Source organism: Lissotriton helveticus, chromosome 10 (genome assembly GCF_964261635.1).
Source record: "Lissotriton helveticus chromosome 10, aLisHel1.1, whole genome shotgun sequence".
In the NCBI taxonomy this organism is placed as follows: domain Eukaryota; kingdom Metazoa; phylum Chordata; class Amphibia; order Caudata; family Salamandridae; genus Lissotriton; species Lissotriton helveticus.
The window spans coordinates 1,020,276,801-1,020,301,710 of record NC_136071.1 but is presented as its reverse complement, the minus strand read 5'-3'; positions in this window follow the sequence as shown (position 1 = coordinate 1,020,301,710).

The following is a 24,910-nucleotide window of genomic DNA, read 5'->3' as shown; positions in this document are numbered from 1 at the left end:
CGACAAGGCCATGTCACAGAATATTATCATAGTGGCACGCAGGAAATAAATATTATTTTTAATGAACATTTTAACATAAAATGGCTGACACATATATTGGTTTTAATTGAAACCAAACGCGCGTTTTAGCTTCACTTTGTCCTTACTCCAATTTTATACCTTTATTCATTTACTTTCAGCGTGCTTGTTTAAATGCATTAGGCAGACTCCAGCGTGACCTTGTCCAAATTATCATATTCCATTTGTTGATTACAATTTCCCAGACAGTCGTATATCACTGGTAAGTGCTAATGTTCCAGGGAGCTGCTCGCGGCTCTCAGCTCGGACAGCCATCATCTTTGACATCACCCGTTTTACGTTCCATTTGGCCAGCTGGAAGCTATGGTGGACAGTACGTTAAAGTGTGCCTCGTCCGGCACAGGCACTCTCTCCTGTTTTATATCCGGAACAGTAAAACGCTACTGCATGGCTGTAACAGGAGCACCCTTTATAACATGAGGACGTAATTGTTCAAATTAATGTTCTGGCATCTATCAGTGGAAACGTGCCGGAGTTTGCGTATACACGTGTGACCCCCGAGGCGTGGGCCCTGTGGCTTGAATCATAAATGAGCAAAAGCCTCTCTAAAATAAAGGTATTCAGCGGCTGCATTATGCAGAGTGATGTATATATTTCAAGTTGATGAAAGTGCAATGCTGCCAAAGGGGTTCTTTAGAGAGAGTTCCTATGCCAATACTAATGTGCCTTGGAGCCAGAAAGGGAGTCATTGCAAAAAATGCGAACAGAAGAGTGCCCTGTATGCTGATCAGCCCCAGTGTGGTTTGCCTAGAAGAAAGATCAAAGGGGCCTTGACGCAAGATTGGGATTGGCCTTAAAACATTCAGGGGTGGATTTACTAAAGTGCCCCCCCAACGCAGCAGCTACAAATGCTGCACTGTGTTGTGTGACAGGGTGGGAGCAGGTGAGTGCCATATCTACAGAGATAAGGCGCTTTTCTCCTCTCTCTCTCTAGCGCCAGTGCAGAGTTGTGGTGCCTTGCACTGTGCACACACATTTGCGCCATAGTGCAAGGGTGTGTGCGAGAGTCTAGAATATTTTTTGTGCTGGAAGGTTTCCCTTAAGACAAGGCACATTTTTAATCTCCTTAGCACTGGCACATTTTTGACTTCTATGTGCCAATGCACACACCCTTATGCCATGCTGTAGGGGGCGTGGGTTCTCTGCAGCATAGGTTTGGTACTAGAAAGGGGAACTTACAGCACATAAACTGTCCTTGAATAGTTTTTATGGCATTCTTGCAAAGTTTGGAAAAGATGCTACCAAAAGTCCTATGTAATAAAGATAGCCTTGTGGGTAGTTGACAGTGAATAGTCTCTATTGTGAGCAACGTGTATTGACTGCAGCCTCCTTCCTCCAACTCCTCCATCTCTCTCACTAGCTCCTACTTTCAAACATCAACATTCTCTCATAGCAACTGGTGCAAGTAACACTGGATGAATGAAGGTTCTATCGCAGAGGCCCAACTAGGCTGTTACTGTAAAAGGTAGGATACTACAACCTTTTAAATAAAAGTGGGCATTTTGCATTGGAAAGGATTCATTTGATGTATGAAGTGATGCATGTGGGAAACAGCTCTGGAGCGAAAATACCAAGTAAGGATTCTTGTTATGGTATGTGTTTGAGAGAGAGATAGACCACAATGTTGAACATGACCTATGAATAAGGGCCTCATTTACAGTTTGGAGTATGTAGTAATCAGGACAACGCTGGTGCGATTAAGCCAATGTGAGTTTATGTCAATGGCAGATAAACAAGTATACATCTTCATCAACAGGTATATCAGTAGTCCTAAGTATCCATCAACAGTCCCACCGGGAGCAGCCTGCTAGCTGCTCAGCCCCATCCATCCAACTTTCATTCTGCTCCAGTCACCCAAGCATTCCACACATAGCCCACACACCAAACATTCCACTCAGAACACTCACAGAGGCTGAGCAGCTAGGAGCAAATTATCATGAGAGATAGATAGTAATAGGAGAATACTACATATCTCTTTCCTTATAAGCAAAAGACGAAACTAAACATCTTCAAACTAAAAACCTAAAAGTACAAGAAAAGATAAATAATCAAAACATCTTAAAGCCACAGGCATAATGTATAAGACAAATACATATACCGAACATCTTAAGACTGTAATAAAAAACAGCAAAAGATAAGTAAAATAGTCAGTAACCCAGGGATGACAGAAACAACATCTCAAGAGGGGAAGCGACTAAACAAGACAAAAAGAGAAGAGAAAAAGGTACATTATATAAAATACGAAATACCCATCTCCCCCTCTAAATAAAGGCAATAAATAGATGACAAAAATGTATACAATCCCATGTAGGGAACACTCCATGTAAAGGTGTGGAAAGAGGGACTGGGACCCAAATTCCTGCCACCAACCTAAACAGGGGACAAAGTGTGTGTAAAAGTGGACAGAAGGGATGTGACCCAACATCCTGTCCCCACCCTGAATAGGGGACAACGTGAATGTGACTGTGGACCAGAGGAACTAATACCCAATGTCCTGCCCTTATAAACCAAAAAGTGATTTGAAAAAAAATCACACTATATAAAGAATAAAAGATGTCATGAGAACATAGGGACTTGCACACAATGTCCTGCACCACTAGTAACTAAGGGACAACCTGAAATAAAATGTGAAAGCTCTCCAATGCCAGGAGGAATACAATGTGAAGACTCAGCAACAAAACTCGTGCAGCGCAATGCATCTTAATCACGCAGGGACCCACCCTGCAATAAGTCAAAAAGACCACCCTTACGTAAGGGTACAAATGTAAATATGTCGAAAAACGTGACTTCACAATGGAGAAAGATCCATGCACATTACCCCTGCGTAGAGGTTCTGTAAAGCATGTAACAGTAAACAATTACAGTAAATAAAATTAGATTTGATTGTGAAAGACACATGAAGAATGTAAATATATTCATTTAGCAGGACAGTAGAATAACGTGCACTTGTAAGCAAAATCCAAATTGATCCAACGTTGAAAAAGTAGTATGAAAGTGCTGCTAAATGTCCAGTCAGGAATAAGTCAACAAAGATTCACATAACCCTTCCTCCACTCCGGAAGCAAAGCGTTATTCGTGGACTGTAATAATATGTACCTTATGTGACCTGGAAAGCATCCAAAATCGGAGAGTGCCCAAATAGGAAATACATGCCTTGGATTCCTCATAATGTTCACCAAATCCCACAGCATAATTTAGGTCGTTGTGTCTGACTGGCAAAAGGTACTCTATTCAACACACTGCGACGCTCCCGCTAATAAAAAAAACGTTATTGAAGCCACCACACTCAACAACGACGTGGTTGGCAAAATTTGCGGGACCGAGAGAAGAACAAAAGGAGCCTCCCGCCAATCACAAAATGGCGGCACATTGAGCGTGTTGCGCCGGGTGGATCACAGCAGAAACGTGCACAAAAACACGAAAAAAACATCACAGTTGAGGAAACCTCACACGCAACTTCTGTAGATGATGTGGGGCAGCACGGAGAAGAGACTGCATGCAACCAGAGCACACAGGTAAGTGCCTGCAAAGTCTTTTTTTAAATTCAAATTGGCAGTTAGTTAATGCAGTATTAGAAGGTCCCAAACAAGCTGAAAAAGCACAGACAAAACATGCCCCACTTGTCTTTGCTCCTGAGGCTTGTCATCTCCTTAAGATTGTCAGTATTAAAGACACACTTAGCATGCGATTCAAAAGTCCTGCTTTCCTCCGGCGCAGGAAAAGTTAAAAAAAAGTTCATGTCACACCGTACTCACAAAGTGGACAAGATGTGACGCGCTCTGTGGCAAATAAGGGTCTCCACACACAACAAACTTTTTTTTGAAGTATAAACGTTCAGGCTGGCCACATCTGACAAACCAGTTTAGCGGATAATCTTTATCAACAGGTATATATCAGTAGTCCTAAGTATCCATCAACAGACCCACCGGGAGCAGCCTGCTAGCTGCTCAGCCCCATCCATCCAACTGTCATTCTGCTCCAGTCACCCAAGCAATCCACACATAGCCCCCACACCAAACATTCCACTCAGTAGACTCACACAGGCTGAGCAGCTAGGAGCAAATTATCATAAGAGATAGATAGTAATAGGAAATACTACAGAGTAGTGGAAGCAATGCCATAAAGTGAATGATCTGCCGTTCAGCTATAAATCAGCTGTTCTCCTGCCTAAATAAACTAGCAGATCACATGCTCTATGCAAATCAGCAGAAGCACAATTATTACAGCATAGTAATGCTCTGTACTGGTGGTCCTCCAAGGGATGGCCAGGTCATAGTGACTGTGATCCCACCCTACTGAGGGCACGAAAATGAACATAAGTTCCTTGCCTGTGTCCATAATGTAAGGGAGAAAGTAGAATGGCCCCTTTTCACAGAGAGAAAGCTTCTTGTGGGTCAGGATATTTATTAGTTGGATAGAGAAGTCATTTGCTGAGAGGTCACTTTAAAAAAGGTGCCCACTTGGCAAACTTAAAATGCTGTCTCAGCAGTGGTCCCTCTCCTCACAAAACAGAGATCCCCACCAGGCAGGAGGGCCTTCTGAGAAGGACTTATGGTGGACCGGCTCCCAAGGTCTAAATTAATTCCCAGTAGGTCTAGAAAGATTGACTCCAAAGGGTATTCTATTTTCTATAGGAAACTCTAGCTTTTCCCTTTCCATGAAAGCTGGACTCAGGCAGCAAACATTCATTATAGTGACGTATGTGATGAGGTACATTGCAGTAAATGTAGATGAGAGTTAAGAAAATCAAGGATGTAAAATGTCCAAACCAAGTTAGTTAAACAGGAAACAATGTACTGAGTAAAAAGATGCAGACATTTTGGACATCTGTTGTAAAAATGAAGAATGAAAGCAGAATTAATTGTAGTGTCCATTGAAGGGACTCAGTTTCAGAAACGGAAATGTGGAAATTACCAGAAGGTACATCAGATTTTTTTTTCTCCATATCTGGGATGTAGAGTTCCATCCAAAAAATCAGGAGAAAGACAGACTGATGCAAAGTACATTCAGTAAAAGTGTTCAGATTTTCAGATTTTCAGGACTGGTCCTAAGACATCATTCAACAGTTGCAAGCCACCTGCTGGGGCTCCACAAGTCAGTTCAGGTCCACAGCAAAATGGTCAGTTCTAACTGCTTCTTATGATTTAACTTCCAGAACACCACCTTCTTTTGTCCACAGTACCATCTGTACTTTCTGTACACATTGGATTATTTTCACAATTTTAACAGGTCTGCTGTTTTTGTAACATTCACTGTCATCTTCCTCTGTTCCAGGGCACTGTGACTCCTCCAGTCATAAGAGAGAAGCTTTTCATGGTTTTTCACTGGTAGGATTTGGACTGCTTGGACATTTTGGGCTTGCAATAAGCTGGCTTACATAGCTCGTGGAGAAGTTCTCCACGCCCAGACCTTCCCGACAGAATGGGTTACAAACTTCCTGAAAGACCAGACGTTTACCTATTCACAAGCAGAAAAGATTGCATTTCTTTTTCTGGTTCCAGTAAGCTCTTTGATGGGGGCTGGTCATGCAGGGAATTATAAAGGTAAAATCTGACTGTAACTGGTGATGACCCACTTTCAAGGGTCTGATAATGACTTGTAAGAAAGGAGACAAAAGGAAAGGAGAATTTCAAAAGAGAATTGCCCTGGATCACAGAGGGCTTCAGAGGAAAAGTGGGTCCCAATGAGGAAACCATGCACAAGGAAACAAAGGAATTCAGAATACATAAATAACAGCCAATCAACAGGCAATTCGCATTTAGATTAATTAACACACAGAATGTGTAAGACATGCAGAAGACAGTAGTGCTAATGAACATGTGGTATAAAGCAGTACAGTGCACCACCAAGCAAGAATAAGATTTAAGTTCTTCATTGACAAATGCTTTTGGGAATGCAGACTGCAAAATATCCACATAACTTTCATATATAGAAAGACAAACACTGTGGAGATGAAAACTTTGACAATGCTGTAAAAGGCAATGTTGAGAAAATACTCAAATAGTCAAAGGAAATCTCTAGAAATAGAGGATTAAAAGATATGAACTATGCCATAAGAGGTAATCTAAACAAATACTCAATGGGGTAAAAAAAACACATATGTTCACATATCTTTTCGCAACAAACAATCCAGGATTGATGCGAGCAGTCTATAAAAGAGCACACTTATGATAACTTGCGTCAGGGGTGACCAGGGAAGCACTTTCTAACCCAAGAGGTGCTGATTCTAACACACGTGATGCTTGGCCCACAAGCCTGGTGACAGAGCAGCGAGCATGGATTCTCGGGAATTCGGTCTAGCATGAAAAGTGACTAGACTGCCACAAAGCCTGGCATAATCTATACTACAAACCCCGTCCTAAATGTTATTCAAAACACTTGAAATAAGTTCAGAAGTTTGCCACAAGGTCAGGAATTCTGGCAAAATGTAGTCTTATGAGAAAATTAATTGTGCCTATCACAACACTTGCGCATGGCTCCAACGTGAAAGGCAAATTCTGATTATTGGCTAGGGGTCGGGAAGCTGTTATAGGGATAAAGCTGAAGGTCTGTGAACTTAATCTGGCAATAAACAATAGCACAAGAGTGCCCCTAGAGGCAGGTGTTGGCTCTAATTATGTTTCTTGAGATGCAGAAGTCTATGAGCATTCTTTTCTGAGCTGTGTGAGCAAATGAAACTCAATAGGACTCACAGTGACTAATCATACTCCTTCTAAGGGTGATTTGGGACAACTCTCTGTTTCATTTTGAAAGAAAGGAGCAACACATAAATATTGAACTATTATTAGTCCAGCGATTTTGGCTAAAAGACATAGGTTTTAGATAACGTTCTAGATAGATAGGTAGAGTTTCTGAAATAATTCAATTAATGCTCTGAAGCAGAAAATTCCTTTACAAACTTTGTTATTTATTCGTGTATTACCAGGTGAGGTTCAGGAGAATGTTACAACTTGCTTGTAGAATATGATTAATCATTCTAATCTCGGAAATGAAACCATGGCTATAATCTAGAAGAATAGCATCCATCATACATGCTGTAACAAATGTGATGGTAATTTAATCTACTATGGTGGAAAAAAAGTCCATTAGAATGCATTTGGCAAGGAGAATATGTCCATTCAAACCACCATGATAAGTCAAATAAAATTTCTTTGCATTTATGCTTGTACGTTCACATCGAACAATGCAAATAAACAACATGCTGTTAGCTGAGTTATGTATACATAATAAACATATTCATCACTAAATAATCTATACCTGCCAATCAGAGCCACAGGATTACAACACTGCAGTTACTCCTTCATCAAACACATCACTGTAGTCAGCCATCTACAGCATGCTAGCTTAGCTTTAGCCACATAAGTGACCTTGTTACTGCACCAGTTCAAAACTGCTGAAACGATCTCATTTTATATTGCTGAGAGCCATCTGTACTCATACTCTCTCAGATATACTCTCTCTCATTCAACAAAACACATTCTATAGTTATTGATGAGAACCTCAACTCCACCCTCAACCGCAATGCATCCCACCTCGACCAATGCCAACTCTGCAGCCATAGAACTTTGCAGATGGATCAACAACTGCGCAGACAAGCTCGCCCCCCTCTGCAACCCCGACAGACAGCGTAAAAGGAAGTCCAACTGGTTCATCGCCGACCTTCAGGAATCCAAACGCATCTGCAGACGTCTTGAGAAGAATTGGAGAAACAGCAATAATTCGGAAGACCAGACCAGATACAAGAATGCCATGACAGAATACCACTGAGGAAAGTCAGGAAAATGGTCTGGCAATTTAGTCGATGTTTCTTAAGAAATTTTGCCCGGCGTTAAACGCCTCTAATACCATACGAAGTTTATCAAATAAAGAGGCAGGCGCTGGAGACAGGAAGACAGGAAACAAGTTTTATTCCGACGGAGCAGAACACATCAGATCGGACAACAAGGTATCGTCTCGAGGTGCTCTCTGACAGCCTCTCTGAGGCCTGGCCTTTTATACACTGGTTTACGACATGTGACCATTCTTTATTACAATAAAGACATTGTGAAGTAATGAATAGGGCATCCCCGGTATCCCCCAGTTCCGGCCCATTCCAACACGTGGCTACAGTAGAGGTCCTCACCCCCCATACAATAGGAGGGGGCTATCGTGCAGCTGAGTGTTCCGCCGATTCGTTTGGAATGTCTGCGCCTGATCGAATCTCAGGGGGTGGGGAGGTCATGATCAATAATAAACCCTTTGAAGAGAGGCGAGTGCATACAGTAGAGGGCAATAAACTGTATCCTCAGGCTAAGGGATGACCAGCGGTCCGTGCAGACAATCGGGCTCAGAGGAAGGGTCATCAAAAGAGGGGTATTCATGGAAGGAAAGGAGGTGTTGGTCAGGCGCGGGGTGTGATTCCCAAAGACAGAGTCATGCGGAAGGGGAGGGTTCATGACTTGCACATGTGAGAGCGGGGGCAGCCAGGGTGCATGCGGGATGCTTGCAGGGTCAGGGAAGTGTGTTGATGAGTGATCGAGAACAGGGAGACCATGGTACCTAAAATGGCTGTCGTGCATGTTCATACGTGAGTCTGAGGAATGGGCAAGATGGCGCAGATGATGTTCAGTTCACGAACTAAAATTCCACAGTCCTCCCTTTTAACATGTCTCGCCAGCTTGTCAATTCAGATCTATCCCCATAAGACCACGTATTTCTATCTCATAGAGGGGACTCATGTGCTCAGTTCTAAAGTCCGAAGTCTTAGGGCACATACAGTTAGAAATGAGTGAACACAAAGGTGGCAAACATTGAATACCTAAGCAACACCCACACAGTACCACGACTGGTATCAGTATAAATGTAAACAACCTCCATCTCCAGTCCTTCAAAGTGTCCCAAAACCAGCTTCCAAGCGACCATCCTTCTTGCTCCTGGTGAACCTCTGAGGATAGTCTGTGGAGGTGTTCGATTGCTTTGTAGACTGAAGGCGAGTTATCTGGCACGTAGGTGCAACAGCTGGAGCCGATGATGCGGCATGCTCCTCCACGGTCGGCCAGAACCACATCTAGAACAAGGCGGTTTTGAAGAGCCACCAGGCGGACTGCCTGAAGCTCAGCCGTGTTGTTAGCGAGGATGCCAGCCGTGATGTTAATGGTTGTTTCCACTGCCTGAGTCAGGTGTCGGATAGCGCGGCTATTTACCATTGGGCCCCACAGAGGAACAAGTCCCTTCACCGCATCCAGGAACTGTGCTCCGGTGGAGTCGGCTTGTCCAATGTCTCCGGCGCGCTTTTGCCGGTGATGGTAGGCTGGGGCACATACGTGGGGGGAAGAATGAAGGCGATGTAGCACGTACCCCTCCAACCTTTCGGGAGCCAAGTGTAAGCTTTGATGCCACAAACAAAGTACATATTCGGAGAAGCAACAAAGGAGGGGGGATCAACTGCGACCAATGTTCTGGTGATGCGGCAGGAACTGTGACCCACCAGCTGTGTTCCCTGGCCTTCGAGGCACACGAGACCTGTGACATTGATGACAGACAGGGCCACAGTCAGAGTGGCAGCCGTTCGCTTCCGCAGGTGGGAGAAGGTGGGTCTAGCTGGATTGTGGAGCACTTGCATTTCAACTCGTTCTTTGGCAGGGTTGTTCATATGGAAGACGGAACCTGAGGTCACAGGACAAAAGGGGGCAGACGTCCTTCCAGTTTTGTTCAGCCAGAACCCATAGTAGAAGTGTGACACTGTTTGACCAGAAGCGGCATTGTCCTTGTGGCTTTCCTGCAAGAGGATCAGCCAGGCGAGGCAGGAGCCGTGAACTGAGAAAGGAGAAGGGATGAAGGGGATGGAGAGTCCAGTGGCATGCGGGAGCAACCCGCAGATCCAGCAGTTCGTGGCATTTGCAGCAAGGTTGTGCAGGTGCAATAGTTGCACGAAGGAATTGTTCCAGAACTCTTTACGCCTTTCTCGGAGCTGAGGCGAAAGGGAGATCAGGTGATGTTCTTTCATGGTGGTTGGCTGTGCAGTGGTCGGCAACATCTGATGAGCTGGTGTGCTGTCCTCCAAGATCCAGAAGGAAGTCATGAGGAGGAGGCAAAGGAGGAAGAGAATGAAGAAGGCGATTGTCTTTGATTTGTGCAAATTGTCAGCCTTTGGGTTCCTGTAGTGGGTATTTCCGGTTGCGTCCATCATCTTCTTGTCTGGCGCTTCCATCATCTTCTTATCTGGCGCTTCCATCATCTTCAAGGTGCTCGGTAGTGGGCAGAACCACAGACTTTGTTTAGCTTCTCTCCGGGTAACCCTTGGTTGTTTTAGGCGACCGTTCTGAGATTTTAACTTAGTCCGTGGTCTACTTAGCCGAAGCTCCCTCCTTTCGACGCAGGAAATACCCTTCCCGGGATGGCACAGTGGGATCAGAGAATTTTGCAAGTTCAAGTGCCTCAGTATCAGGATAGCAGTTCAGTGATGGCCGGTCTTTGTTCAGGATCTCCTCTTGGGTGTCGACGTTTTCTGTCGTGGCCAGGGTCGAGGAGACCTTCTTGCAGTGGTGTGCGTGCAGCCAGTGCCTTTTTCCCTCCACTCGAAGAGCCATCCGAGTGGTGATCAGTACTTGCCAGGGGCCCGTCCACCGGGGTTCCAGACTCTTTGCCCGTTGAAAATTCCGGACTAAAACATAATCTCCCGGTTGGATATCGTGACCGGGACCCCTGGAAGCATCGGGGATGGCCTGCTGCACCTGTTGATGAATGACAGACAACGTTTTAGTTAACTTGTATAAATAATCTGACAGCAGGACGTCGGGGACGTCGTGAATGGAGGTTGGTTTGGGGGCAGTCCAGAGGTTCATTGGTCGCCCAAACACAACCTCGTAGGGGGTCAAGTGGTGCTTAGTGGGAGTGGAGCGCATCGATAGCAATGCCAGTGGGAGGGCATCTGGCCACTTAAGTCCTGTGGTGGCCACTATTTTTGACAGTTTCAGTTTCAGGGTAGCATTGTGTCGCTCAACTAGGCTAGCGGATTGGGGGTGGAAGACCGCATGAAACCTCTGCTTTACCCCCAGCCCCTTCAAGATTAGTTGGATAACTTCAGCTATGAAGTGGGGGCCATTGTCGCTCCATAAAATTCGACAAAGGCCGTAGCGAGGGAAAAACTCTTTCAGTAGTACTTTGGCAGTAGTCATGGCAGTGTTATCACGGGTTGGATAGGCTCCCACCCATTTGCTGAAGGCACATACAATGACTAATACGTACTTCAAGCCTTGGCATCTCTCCAGCTGGATGGAATCCATCTGGAGGACCTCAAAGGGGTGGTCGGGGATCCCAAACCCTCCCCGGGGTACCACAGTTCCTTTCCCGGGGTTGTGTTGTAGGCAGATAAGGCACTGCTGGACCAGGCGTTTGGCTGAGTCGGGGATTTTGTTGTTGTGCCAGACTTTGGAAATGAGTTCAATCATGGGGGCAGAACCTATGTGTGCAGGGGAGTGTGCCATAGTCAGTATGGGAATCAAGTATGAGTCAGGCAGCAACCACTTGTTTGTGTCTTTTGTCCGCCAGCAGCCTTCATCGTCCTTTAGACCCACCCGTGCCCACTCAGTCAGTTCGTGAGGTGTGCTGGCCGACTGGATGTCCCTAATCGTTTCCCTAGCGTCAGTCCATTTTTCTGCTTGTGACCTGGTCACATATATGCGTGTCGTCGTCCTATTCTCAGCTGTGGTTCGGGCAGTGATGTCGGCCAGTGCGTTTCCCTGTCCAACTAAGTCCGTCACCTTCTTGTGTGCCTGGCATTTGATCACTGCTAATCGTTTGGGGAGGAGAACTGCTTCAATCAGGGCGGAGACTAGATCTCCGTGAAGGATGGGCGTGCCGTGGGACGTCAGGAATCCCCTTTCCCTCCACAAGAGCCCAAAATGATGAACCACCCCGAAGGCATACTGGCTGTCCGTGTAAATGTTCGCCGTGGTTCCTGCTGCTATGATACATGCTCGTGTGAGGGCAATTAGCTCTGCCGCCTGTGCGGATCGTTGCGTGACGCGGGCTGTTTCAACTACTGTTTGGGCTGTTGTCACCGCATAGGCAGCTGAGGTGGTGCCGTCCGGGAGTTTGATACAAGAACCGTCTACCCATAGTTCTCCATCAGGGTCTGTAAAAGCAATGTCTCGGAGGTCAATTCTACTCCTGGTCTGTTCGTCCGTGAGGGTCACACAGTCGTGTATAGGGGGCACATCGGGGTCATTTTCAGGCAAGGGCAACAGTGTAGCAGGATTCAAAGTCGTGCATCTCTTAAGAGTGATGTGGGGTGCAAGTAGAGTCAATTCATACCCCGTCAGTCGTGCACTAGTCAGGTGTTGAGTCTTGGTCTGGTTCAAAAGGGTGTCAACTGCGTGGGGTACTAACACCGTGAGAGAGTTCGAAAGTACAATTCCCTCACTCTGACGGCTAGAGACAGCAGCGGCGGCTACTGCTCGAAGGCAGGCAGGTAAGCTCTGGCGACTGGGTCAAGAGTGGCAGAGAAGTAGGCACAAGGGCGTTGTTTGGAGCCGATGGGCTGAGTTAGAACAGACAATGCGCATCCCTCCCTTTCGTGAGTGAAGAGGGAGAAGGGCTTGGAGTAATCTGGTGTTCCTAGGACGGGTGCCGAGCAAAGGGCATCCCACAACTCCTTAAAGGACGCTTGGCATTCGGGGGTCCAAGGGAGTGGGAAGGGAACATCTTTGGCCAACAGGGAAAGTAGGGGCTTTATAATGAGACTGAAATTTGGTAACCATTGTCAGCAAAAAGAGGTAAGGCCCACCAATGAACGGACTTGCTTCTGTGTTTTTGGGCTGGGGGTGTCCAGGATGGTTTGGATTCGGTCGGGCGTAAGTTTCCTCCCTTCTTTGGACAGGAGATGGCCTAGGTATGTCACTTGAGGCTGGCAGAACTGCAGTTTCTTTTTGGAGACTTTGTGGCCATTCTCCGCAAGGAAGTGCAAGAGTTGGCTAGTGGCCGTGATTGCAAGTGGAGTGGTGTCGGCCGCCAAAAGGATATCATCGACATATTGGATCAACACCACTCCATCTGGTAGCTGGACGGCGTCCAGCTGCCTTTTGAGGGCCTGGCTGTAAATGCTGGGACTTTCAGTGTAGCCCTGGGGAGCTCTACAAAATCGGTACGAACGTTTTTTTAAGGTGAAGCCGAAGAGATAACGGCTGTCTGGATGGATGGGGATAGAGAAAAATGCATTCTTGAGATCAATAACGGTGAAGGTGGTGGCAGTGGACGGGATGAGGGTCAGAATGGTGGTGATGTCTGAGACTACGGGGTACTGTGGCACCACCACTTTGTTGACTTCTCGCAGGTCGATGATGAAGCGGTACGCTTTCTCATCTCCTTCACCTTGCTTCTTAACAATGGGTAGGATAGGGCTGTTGCAGACATTACTAACCACTTCCTCTACTACTCCTGCATCTACCAGGGACTGAATAATCGCTACCAATGCCTTCTCGCCTTCGGGCGATATCCGGTACTGTGGGAGTTTCAGGAGTATTGCGTCTGGTCGAACAGTTATGTGAACAGGGTCGATCATCATTCGTCCTACATCCGAGTCGTTTCTGGCCCATAGGTACAGGGGTAGGGTGTCGAGCAAGGACAGGTCAGCATCAGTTATAGAGTACTTATGTCGTGCGGGGCGGGATCTGGACATGCTCGGGTTGTCGTACATGATGACTCGGACTCCATCTGGGGAACACCTAATAGTAGCTCGGAAATGTTTTAGTAAATCGATACCCATAATGGCGTCAGGGGAGTTGGAGAAGAGCAGAAATGTGGTGTCAGTGGGGTTGTTTCCTAGGTCAAAGGAGATAGGTACAGACAGGGGGTTAGTGGAGGGCGTTCCATCGAAACCTATCGATGTAATGTGTGAGCCAGACAAGGGTGCCCTTGGAATCAGTCGCTTTGATAATACACTACGTGTCGCTCCAGTGTCTACCAAGAATGGAGACTTTGTACCCAGGACCTTAGCGGTGACGTAAGGACCTTGCTGGTCAACACAGAGCTCGACTGGATCCCTCCCTTGCCCCTGGCAGTCCTATGCAAAGTCGGGAGTGTTCTCACTGTCAGATAGTTGGTACTGGTTCTGTCGGGGACGGTCAAATGTGTTCGATCTTCCTGGTCTGTCGCTGTTGGTGTCGTTTGTGTACCCCCGCCCCTGCCCTCTAGTCCTGGGGCCATTTGTCATGTCCCTCGTTTCTTTATTTTTAATTAGTTCCAGAAGAACCGGACATTGAGACTTCCAATGCCCGAATCCTTTGCAAAATGCACACTGATTATCTTCTATGTCCCTACGTCCAGAGTAGGGAGTGGGTGTGCGGTCCTTTGGGGGTGGATTTCTAGGGGCGATTGATTGGTAGCTCCCCCTGTGTAGTTCTTTCCCGACTGCCACCCCTTGTATCTGGGCTATCATCACCCTTTCTTTCAAATCTTTCTTCTTTCTCTCGGTTGCCCTATCATTCTCATTCTTTTGGTGTTCGTAGTACTGAGCCATTTGGAGGATAGCGGCGGGTTTGGAGGCCCCCCAACTACTCTCGCTCGTTTGTAACTTTTGGGAAACCTCTTGTGACAGACCCTTTACGTAGTTTTGCACGAATAGGTGTTGTCCGGTTGCGGTGGTCATGTCTTGGCCACTGTAGTCGGAGAACACCGTTTCAAATCGGGAGAAGTATTCTGATACGTCTTCCTGGGGTTTCTGACGGCAAGCTGTGACTATTGACCAATCTACCTTTTTCTCTGGGATCAAGGTTTTTAGCTTCTGGACTATTTTGTCCGGAAGTTCCAGTATGTCTTTTATCGGTTTCCTTCCGGGCTCTCGTCGTCTATCTAGCTCACTGAGTTGATTCCAGGTATGTCCGAACAGATCTGTGTGATCGGCTTTCCGGATTTGCTTCCACACATCAGCCGGCAGACATAACCCGAAAAACAAATCAATGTCTGCTAGAGTCATTATCGTTGAGCCCAAGGCTGTGCCTAATTCGGTGTAAAATGCTGTCGGGTTCTTCCTTAAATCAGGCAGGGTTTGTCTAAAGGTTAAAATATCTTGTCGATCCCATGGTTGGTAGACCCAATTGTACACAACCCTCCCTTTTGCATCTGCGTGGTTGATATCGTCGTTTGTTCCCTGACCTCTTGGGGGAACCCAGTAGGGGGCGGCTTCTCTGATAGGCAACAAGGGGTGGTGATGGACAGAGTCTCTGAATTAAGCAGAGTACTCTCACCCAGTCAAGAGATCAGGGCTAGATCCAACACCGTTTTTTAGCTCATTGCACCATCCCAGTTTCAGAACCTGGCTGTATGCAAATTAGTCTGTCCCTGGCCCAGTGCATCATGGGAACAGGGCAGACCAGACTACAAAAGCCAATTCTTACACTGGGAAGGAAACAAGCTTCCGGGGACCGGTTTCTGCCATTTCAGGCGTCTTCGGCCCGGCTTGCTTGAATCCTGATGGTGCAATGAGCAAGGGACTCACATCTGAGTATACCCTTCCACGCTTAGGGTGGACAAAATTATTTACAACAAGGGGTGGTGATGGACAGAGTCTCTGAATTAAGCAGAGTACTCTCACCCAGTCAAGAGATCAGGGCTAGATCCAACACCGTTTTTTAGCTCATTGCACCATCCCAGTTTCAGAACCTGGCTGTATGCAAATTAGTCTGTCCCTGGCCCAGTGCATCATGGGAACAGGGCAGACCAGACTACAAAAGCCAATTCTTACACTGGGAAGGAAACCAGGGTAGCTTGTCTCCTTTCTGGTGAAGAATTGGCTTGGTAGTTTGGTCTGCCCTGTTCCCATGATGCACTGGGCCAGGGACAGACTAATTTGCATATAGCCAGGTTCTGAGCTGGGATGGGGCAGTGAGATAAATAACGGTGATGGATCAAGCCCTGATCTTTGGACTGGGTAAGAGTGGTCTGCTTAATTCAGACACTCTGTTCATCACCACCCCCTTTTTCTGTATCGTTCTCTGATAGGCATCATAGTGTTGGCTACTTCTAATGGGGACTCAGCTGTTTCAGGGACTGTGATCTTAACCTCCGGTTTCTGTTCCGTGAGGTGGCGGAAGACTTCAAGCGTTTGCATGAAGAGGTCCGTCACATCGCGCTCAGTCCCATCTCCAACATCGACCTTTCTATATAGAGCCGTCAGCTTAGCAGGACCCTTATTTTGATACCTATCCTCATATGCGTTCAGGGTGTGGTAGCTGAACCGTAAAATGAAATGCCGTCTGTGGCTACCGGCATGTGAATTGTGCATATCCATCGTATATTCTTCGCTCTCTTTCCGTTCTACCAGTGTCTTTGCTATCTTGTCAATCCCATCCCGCTCGTCTTTGCTCAACCTATTTGGTCTGGCCGTTAGCTGCTTGCTAGTCTCGAGTTCATCTGATGTTGTTACCGATGCGGCTGGTGTGAAGGCCGTAAGAGCCGGGGCACTAGCGCTAGGGTCACCCTCGCCCGCACTCAGAACTGGTAGGTGCTGTGCCAGAGGCTGGCAGGGGGCATAAGGAGGGGGCATGTAGATAATCGGAGGACCTAGCAGTAACTCGTCGTTTGCCCGTTGTTTGGAGGGCACCTCCGGGTAGAGCGTAGAGGGGGTCCTAACAGGGCATTGGCCTGTCGACCCTGATTCTTGCGTTTGTCTAACTTCCTCTCTCCTTCTTATTTCTTCATCTAGTTCCTTCGCTGCAAGGTGGGCTGCCTTTCGTAACTCTTTCCCTATTTTTGCTTCTTCTTTTTTCCTTTGTTGCTCTGCTTCTTTGCGCCACATGCCGATACTATCGAGCATGGTGGGCGTTGCCTTATTTATTCTAACAGCTGCTTCTAGCGCTCTTATTTTATGATCATCAAAGGAACCTATCAGTGGCCACTGACTTTCTGGGTCCTTTTTTGTATATTTATGCCATAACTTACTATAAGATATAGCGACTAGTCCTTGTTTAGTGAACATGTCCTTATTAGGGGTGCCTTCCAATGGAGCTGGATGGTTCATCTCTAATAAGCGGTCCGGGTTGTACCAACTACCAATCAGTGGGGAGAAGACAGGCATGACAGATTACAACGGGGGACAAAGGTCCGCACTACCTATCTTTCACTATTTGCAAAGACTAGACAGAATATTGCTATTCTACGTTATTTGCAAGCAGAGAACCTCAAAAGAACTATACTCAAACAATCTATGTTCGGACAATCAATCAGTGGGGAGAAAAATAGGTACGGCAGATTACAATGGGGGACAAAAGTCCGCGTTACCTACCCTTCACTATCCGCAAAGGGAGATAGAATATTCCTATTCCTCCCGGTTTGCAGGCAGCGAATATCTCAAAGAGCGACAAAGCAAATACTAGTATTTCAATCAATCAAACAATCAATCAATTCGCAATTCGTCGTGTGTCACGACCTTACCCAGACCGCATGGACAGTTTCTCGTCTTCCGCTTCCAGCGCCCGATCGTCCTCTACTCTCTGCTGCTACCGTGGCACTCCTGATGGTTCCCAGTCAGGACCGTAGATCACTCGGGAGAGGTCTGCTCGGAATCAGTGAAGTTCAGATGATCGGCTGTCAGACGAGGGTCTATCGGACAGGAGCTCTCCCGATCGTTGCAGTCGTTCACTCTGTCGTTGGGACCTCTCCCACTGGATCCACGTGTCGCTGATGGGCCCCACGCTTGGGACGCCAATTGAGGAAAGTCAGGAAAATGGTCAGGCGATTTAGTCAATGTTTCTTAAGAAATTTTGCCCGGCGTTAAACGCCTCTAATACCATACGAAGATTATCAAATAAAGAGGCAGGCGCTGGAGACAGGAAGACAGGAAACAAGTTTTATTCCGACGGAGCAGAACACATCAGATCGGACAACAAGGTATCGTCTCGAGGTGCTCTCTGACAGCCTCTCTGAGGCCTGGCCTTTTATACACTGGTTTACGACATGTGACCATTCTTTATTACAATAAAGACATTGTGAAGTAATGAATAGGACATCCCCGGTATCCCCCAGTTCCGGCCCATTCCAACACGTGGCTACAGTAGAGGTCCTCACCCCCCATACAATAGGAGGGGGCTATCGTGCAGCTGAGTGTTCCGCCGATTCCTTTGGAATGTCTGCGCCTGATCGAATCTCAGGGGGGTGGGGAGGTCATGATCAAAAGTAACTCCTTTGAAGAGGGGCGAGTGCATACAGTAGTGGGCAATAAACTGTATCCTCAGGCTAAGGGATGACCAGCGGTCCGTGCAGACAATCGGGCTCAGAGGAAGGGTCATCAAAAAAGGGGTATTCATGGAAGGAAAGGAGGTGTTGGTCAGGCGCGGGGTGTGATTCCCAAAGACAGAGTCATGCGGAAGGGGAGGGTTCATGACTTGCGCATGTGAGAGCGGGGGCAGCCAGGGTGCATGGGGGATGCTTGCAGGGTCAGGGAAGTGTGTTGACAAGCGATCGAGAACAGGGAGACCATGGTACCTAAAATGGCTGTCGTGCATGTTCATACGTGAGTCTGAGGAATGGGCAAGATGGCGCAGATGATGTTCAGTTCACGAACTAAAATTCCACACCACCAACTCATCAGATCCACAAGAAGAACTTTCATCCAAAACAAAATCCATGCCAACATCAAGGAACTCTTCAACATCATTCAGGAATTCCCCAAGCTCCCCACCAAACTCAGCTCCTTCTTCCACCTGAAAGTTAGATCCCTCTACGCCAACTTCATCGAACATACACCGGACACCCACTCTACTTCTCCCCCAGGCAATGCCAACTGGCCAACCATATCCTCCTGGCCACCACTGAAGCAGTGGCAGCTCACACAGGCTGTGGGGTGGTAAGGCAGGGCTGGGTGGGGGGCTAGTGGAGTGTGACATACAACATGAAAGTGGAGAGTAAGGAAATAAATCAATAAAAGCACTCACTTTGCACTCGCAGCATCGCAGAGCCACCACTGCACTGAAGACCCCGTGTCGACCATGAAAGGCATTCACTCAGGAGCCCCCACGGACCCCTGTCCCCTGCACATTTTCCACAGAGCCACTGCCACCATTGCACTTGAGCTACGACACACCATCAATGCCACCATCGAAGCCAGCACATTCCCCAACAACTGGAAACGCGCAGAAGTCAAGCCCATCCTCAAGAAGTCCTCAGCAGAGCCAACGGACCTCAAGAACTATCAACTCAACCCATCTCTCTCCTCCCTTTCACAGTCAAAGTCACAGAAAAGATCGTCAATGAGCAACTAATGAAATTCATTGAAGAGAACTTCATACTCAAACTCTCCCAATACGGATCTGCACCCTCCTCGACCTGGCCACACCACTGCCCTGATCCTACTCGTCCTCTCTGCAGCCTTCAACACCATCTCCCACTATACAGGGAACCATCCTCGACTGGATCTGCTCCTTCCTCACCGGCAGAACCCAAAGAATCAGACTTCCGCCCTTCCTCTCCAAAACCAGAGATCAACTGCGGAGTACCCCAAGGATCATCGCTCAGACCCACGCTCTTCAACATCTACATGGCCCCCTTCACCACCATCGTAAGTCAGCATGGACTCGGCATAGTATCCTACGTCATTCACCCAGCTCATCCTCTCCCTCACTAAGGACCCTCTCGCCACCAAACTCAGCTTCCTGGAAGGAATGAAACAGATCCTTGATGAGCAGCAGCTGCCTCAAGCTTAATCTGGAGAAGACAGAAGTCCTCATCCTCGGACCCTCCCCCTCTATATGGGACAACACCTCGTGGCCCACGGCCCTTGGCAGCCCACCCACCCCCATGGACAATGCCAGGAACTTCTGTATCATTCTCGACTCCTCCCTCACCATGACCCGACAGATCAATGCCGTCACCTCCACCAGCTTAACATCGTCTGCATCCTTCACAAGACCTTCTAAAGGATCCCCCAAATCAAGAAAGACCATCACCAATGCACTCATACCCAGCGGACTCAACTAAGGGTATGCCCTCTACGCTGGGATCAACAAATCTCTGCTCCGCAACTCCAGACCATACAGAAAACCGCAGCCAGACTCATCCTCTGCATCCCTCGACACAAACACATCACCCAACACTGCGAGACCTCCACTGCCTTCCCGTTGAGAAGAGAGTAACCTTCAAGATACTCACCCACGCCTACACATGCCTCAACAACACTGGCTCCAATATCTCAACAAAAGAATCTCCTTCCACATATCCAAGAAAAACCTCAGATCCGCTGACCTCGCCCTTCCGCAGAGCCAGAACGGGGGAAGAACCTTCTCCTACATCGCAGCAAAGACCTCTAATGAACGCCCAATCAACCTCAGACATGCCCCCACTCTTCACATCTTCAGGAAGACATCCAAGACCTGGCTCTTTGACTCACTGGAGCTGCACCCCCCAGCACATTGAGAACCCTACGGGTGAGCAGCATGCTTCACAATTCCCTGATTGATTGATTGATTGATTGATTGAATATAATTCCCTCTTGCTCGCTTTCTGACACACAAATAAAATTCGTGCCCTTTTTTGCTTGCTGTTGTTCTTTTAGCCACTAGATCACTCAGGTCCCAAATACAATGGGCCTGCTTTTTCTATACAGTGGATAGGGGGCAGCCTAGCATATACATGGTGACAATATTCTGCCAGCTACACAGCCAACCTGGGAGGCCCCCCTGCAAATACAAGCGGTGATGACTATATGTTATATGTGGTATGTTGTAAAAACAATAAAAACTATTTTGAAATTTTAAAAAAAGTGCAAATTTTCTTTGTGCCTGAATTGTGATTATCATCCATTAGATATTGCCCTCTTGATTTTCACCAGATAAAGCATTGCTTAAATCGGTGTTAGGGGGCTAAAAAAGTGCCAAATGAAATGCCTATGTGTGGATCTATGATTGTGTGAAAAAATCTGAAATTTGCAGGTATTCCCCACTCAAAGGGTTACAATTCAGAGGTGGGTACAAAATGTACACCAGTTAATTACCACAGTCCTTGCAAACTGTACTTATTGTTGGTGCAATGTACACAAAATCGTAATCAAGCCCTGATATACCTGTCATCATTAGGGTGGTCTTTCCTCAACTTTTTGCCTTTTGCCTCCCACTTTTTGCTGTATCCTTTTTGATGGCCTCAGGACAATGAGCACTTTACCACTGTCAATCAGTTCTAAAGTGCATTGGCTTATACCCTAAACATTGGTGTATACCTGATTGGCCAGGTCGGGGTCCTGATGGGTATACCTGATTGGCACATTTAGTTTACCTGTAAGTCCCTTACAAACTGGTATCCCATGTACCCAGGGCCTGTGCACTAACTGCTACTAGTGGGCTTTCAGCACTAGCTGTGCCACAAGTAGCCTTTCAAACCTGTCTCAGGCCTGACAGTGCAGGGCCTGTGCGTGCAGTTTACTATCACTTAGTCTGGGCATCTAAAACCTTGCCAAGCCCTCGTCTCCTGTTTTATTACACATATTTGGGAACTCCGCCTTGGGCATTCTGCTGCCTGGGCCAACTGTGAGGTGCTTGACTTTAGTGTGCGTTTTTCTGCACACTTCACCTTGGGGGCCTCCTTCATTTACAGACCTCCGGGCCCCGCGGGCCCTTTTCTTTTGAGCTGTGGGGATGCTATTGACTCTAGGGCGGTTAGGTTCACACATTATCTAATCTTGGGGGACCTCAACACTAGGGAAGTGCCCTGACACTAGGGAAGCGGCTGAATTGCTAGATATTCTCCATCTAGCCCAACTTGTCCAGCATGTCCGTCTTCCTACCCACCAGGCGGGTCATCTTCTAGACCCTAGCTGCTCTAATTTCCCCCTCCTCATAGGAGATCCCTGCCCTGTGCCCTGGTCTGATCACTCTGTCTCTCAGTTCTCCTGGGTGTTATCTAGTGCTACACCACGGGCCTCCCCCTATCAGAATCCTGCTCTCGGTAGGATCGATCCTCGGGAATTTAAACTGGCTCTTGATCATTCCAGGCCTATCCTGACCGGTGTACTGGAGGAGTGTTTGTCTGGGTTTACCACTTGGGTTGCTAAGGCAGCGGCTTCTGCTGCCTCATCGCGACCTTCTAGACCTGCCCGAGATTCCCCGTCTAAACCCTGGTTTAATACGACTCTCAAAAGTGCCAAACATGACTGCAAGATTTTGGAGCGTGCCTGGCGCCAGAGTGGATATTGCCCTTTGGCTAAGAGAAAATTGAGAGCGATGCAAAAAATGTACTATGAGGCTATTACTGTGGCTAAAGGGCAATTTTTCGCTGCCCGCATTGATTCAGCTAGGAACAATGCTAAAGAAATGTTCTCCATAGTGCAGAATTTTACGTCACCTCGTGCCCAGGCGAGTGTCATTCCATCTTCTCTCGCCTGGTGCGACACACTTTTCCGCTGTTTCAGAGAGAAAATTCAGGCCATTCAGGCCTCCTTTTCCTCGGGTAATGGCAGCCATATGGGTTCTTTGGCGCTTCAACCTGCTGCCCCTGCCTGCTCTCTCTCAGCCTTCAGAGCAGTTGCTCCCCTGGATTCCCTGAAAATCCTCAGGGGACTCAAGTCGGGCTCGCCTTCAGACCCTTGCCCGGTCAGGTTTCTGGCGTCTGTGGCTGAGAGTTTGAACACTGAGGTTAACTGCATTATCAACTTGTCTCGTCAGTCTGCAGCTGTGTCTCTAAGGTGGAAGCAGGCTACGATACTCCCGCTTCTAAAGAAAGCCTCTCTAGATCCCCTTATCCCAGGGAACTATCGTCCCATCTCCCTTCTCCCGGCCATTGCTAAAGTCTGTGAGAAGGTTGTTAACAACCAACTCACAGAGTATGTGGAGACGGAGGGACTCTTGCATCCTGCTCAATCAGGGTTTTGCACCTCTCATAGCACTGAGACTGTCCTTGTGGAGGTGGTGGAGGCTATTCGGGAGTGTCTGGATGCAGGCAGGAGGGCAGCATTAATTTTGCTTGACCTCTCGGCCGCGTTCGACATGGTCCATCACGCCCTCCTTTTGGCCCCATTTGCTGAGATTGGGGTATATGGAGCGGCTTGGGGTTGGTTTAGGTCCTTTCTGGTTTGGCGAGTTGAGCAGATTTGGCTCCCCCCCTTTCTCTTCTTCCCCTCAGTTGGTCACCACTGGAGTCCCGCAGGGCTCTTCCCTCAGTCCGCTCCTCTTTAAAATTTATGTTACCCCTCTTTTATATCTGGCAGAGGAGCTCGGGCTAAGGTGATGACCTATGCTGACGATACACAGCTGTTGTTCACCTGGGATAAGACTTCCAGGTCAGTCTCAGCAGCCCAACAGTGCCTAGTTTCCATTTTTAAATGGCTCACTGATGCGCAGCTGAAATGCAATGAACATAAATCTGAGATACTACTCTTCGGCACATTTCCTGCTGACTTTCGCGAGCAGTTGTGGACCCCTGACTCCCCGCTCCCTCCTATGTCGGGACAGCCGGCAAACAACCTAGGAGTATGGTTCGATGAGAGACTCTCCTTTTCTGCCCATATTAAGAAACTTGCTGGCTGTTACATTCGGTCTCCTTAAGACCTTGCGGACCTTTTTCCTGATTCTTCCCCAAGCGGCCAGAGAAACCGTTACTTGCGCCCTAATCCTCTCACGACTGGACTACGCCAATGCTCTCCTTGCTGGGTCCCCTGGTTATCTGCTTAAAAAACTCCAGGTTGTCCAGAATACGGCCACTAGACTGCTACTGGGTCTCTTGGCAAGGAATAGTGTGACTTCTCAACTCCGCTCTCTGCACTGACTTCCTGTCGCAAAAAGGGTCAGGTTCAAATCCTTAGTTTTGGCCAATCGTGCCCTTCATGGCCTTGGTCCCCTCTATCTTCAAAAGCGGTTTTCCTTCTATACCCCAGGTCGTGCTCTTCGATCCGCGACCCAATGTTTTGTCTGGGTGCCTCGTTTTAGGCTTCAGAGGATGGGGGGTAGCTCCCTCGCCGTGAAGGCTAGCACAGCTTGGAATGCCCTTCCCCTCTCCTTGCGGTCTATTCAGAACCTTGCCATCTTTTAAAAGAAACTGAAAACTCACCTATTTGCTTACTAATCTCTCCTTGTGATCCTTTCTGTGTCTTGCCATTTTTATGAGGAAATATACCACCGATTCTTCAAACTCTCCTCTCTGTTTGTTATTTTCCTCTTGTTCCCTTCAGGCTTCGCGCCGGGACACTCATGAGTATCCGTGCGCGTTACAGGTGGACATAACATAACATAACATAACATAACATACCTTATAGTAATATGTAACCCTAAGGGCTGGGTGCTGTGTATCTAAAAGAAATGACATGTACTTTTAAGTTGTACATGTCCTGGTAGTGAGAAGCAGCTTAATTAGTTGTTCACTGTTGTGAGGACTACTCCTACCATAGGCTAGCATTTGGGGATTCCTTAAAATACCTTTTAAGCTGTAATTCCTGATTAGAAATGAGTAGCTACTTCATGTTTAATATCTCTGAAATGGTGATGACAAATCCTATTTAGTGATAAAGCTGGATTTGACATTACCATTCTCTGATCTTAACTTTGATCTGTGTGCCTGCAGCCTGTCACCAATACACGTCTGGGCTGGGTGACAGCTACACTTTGTGCATACTCTCTAGACAGTCACAACACAGGAAGGGATGGGTGTGACATGGGATATATCTGCATTCATCTGCATACTGATAGTCTTCCTGGGCAGGGAGAGGTGGTTCTCACTTACATCTGAATAGGTTGTGTCCTGATCTCACGCAAAGGGCTGATTTAGTAGTCTGGAGACAGGGCTGGGCTGAAAGGGAGCATAATGCTCTTCCGAAGGCTCGTTTGAAGTCACCCCCTACATCAAAGGCTCTTTGGAGTATAAGTATGGGGGTTCTGGC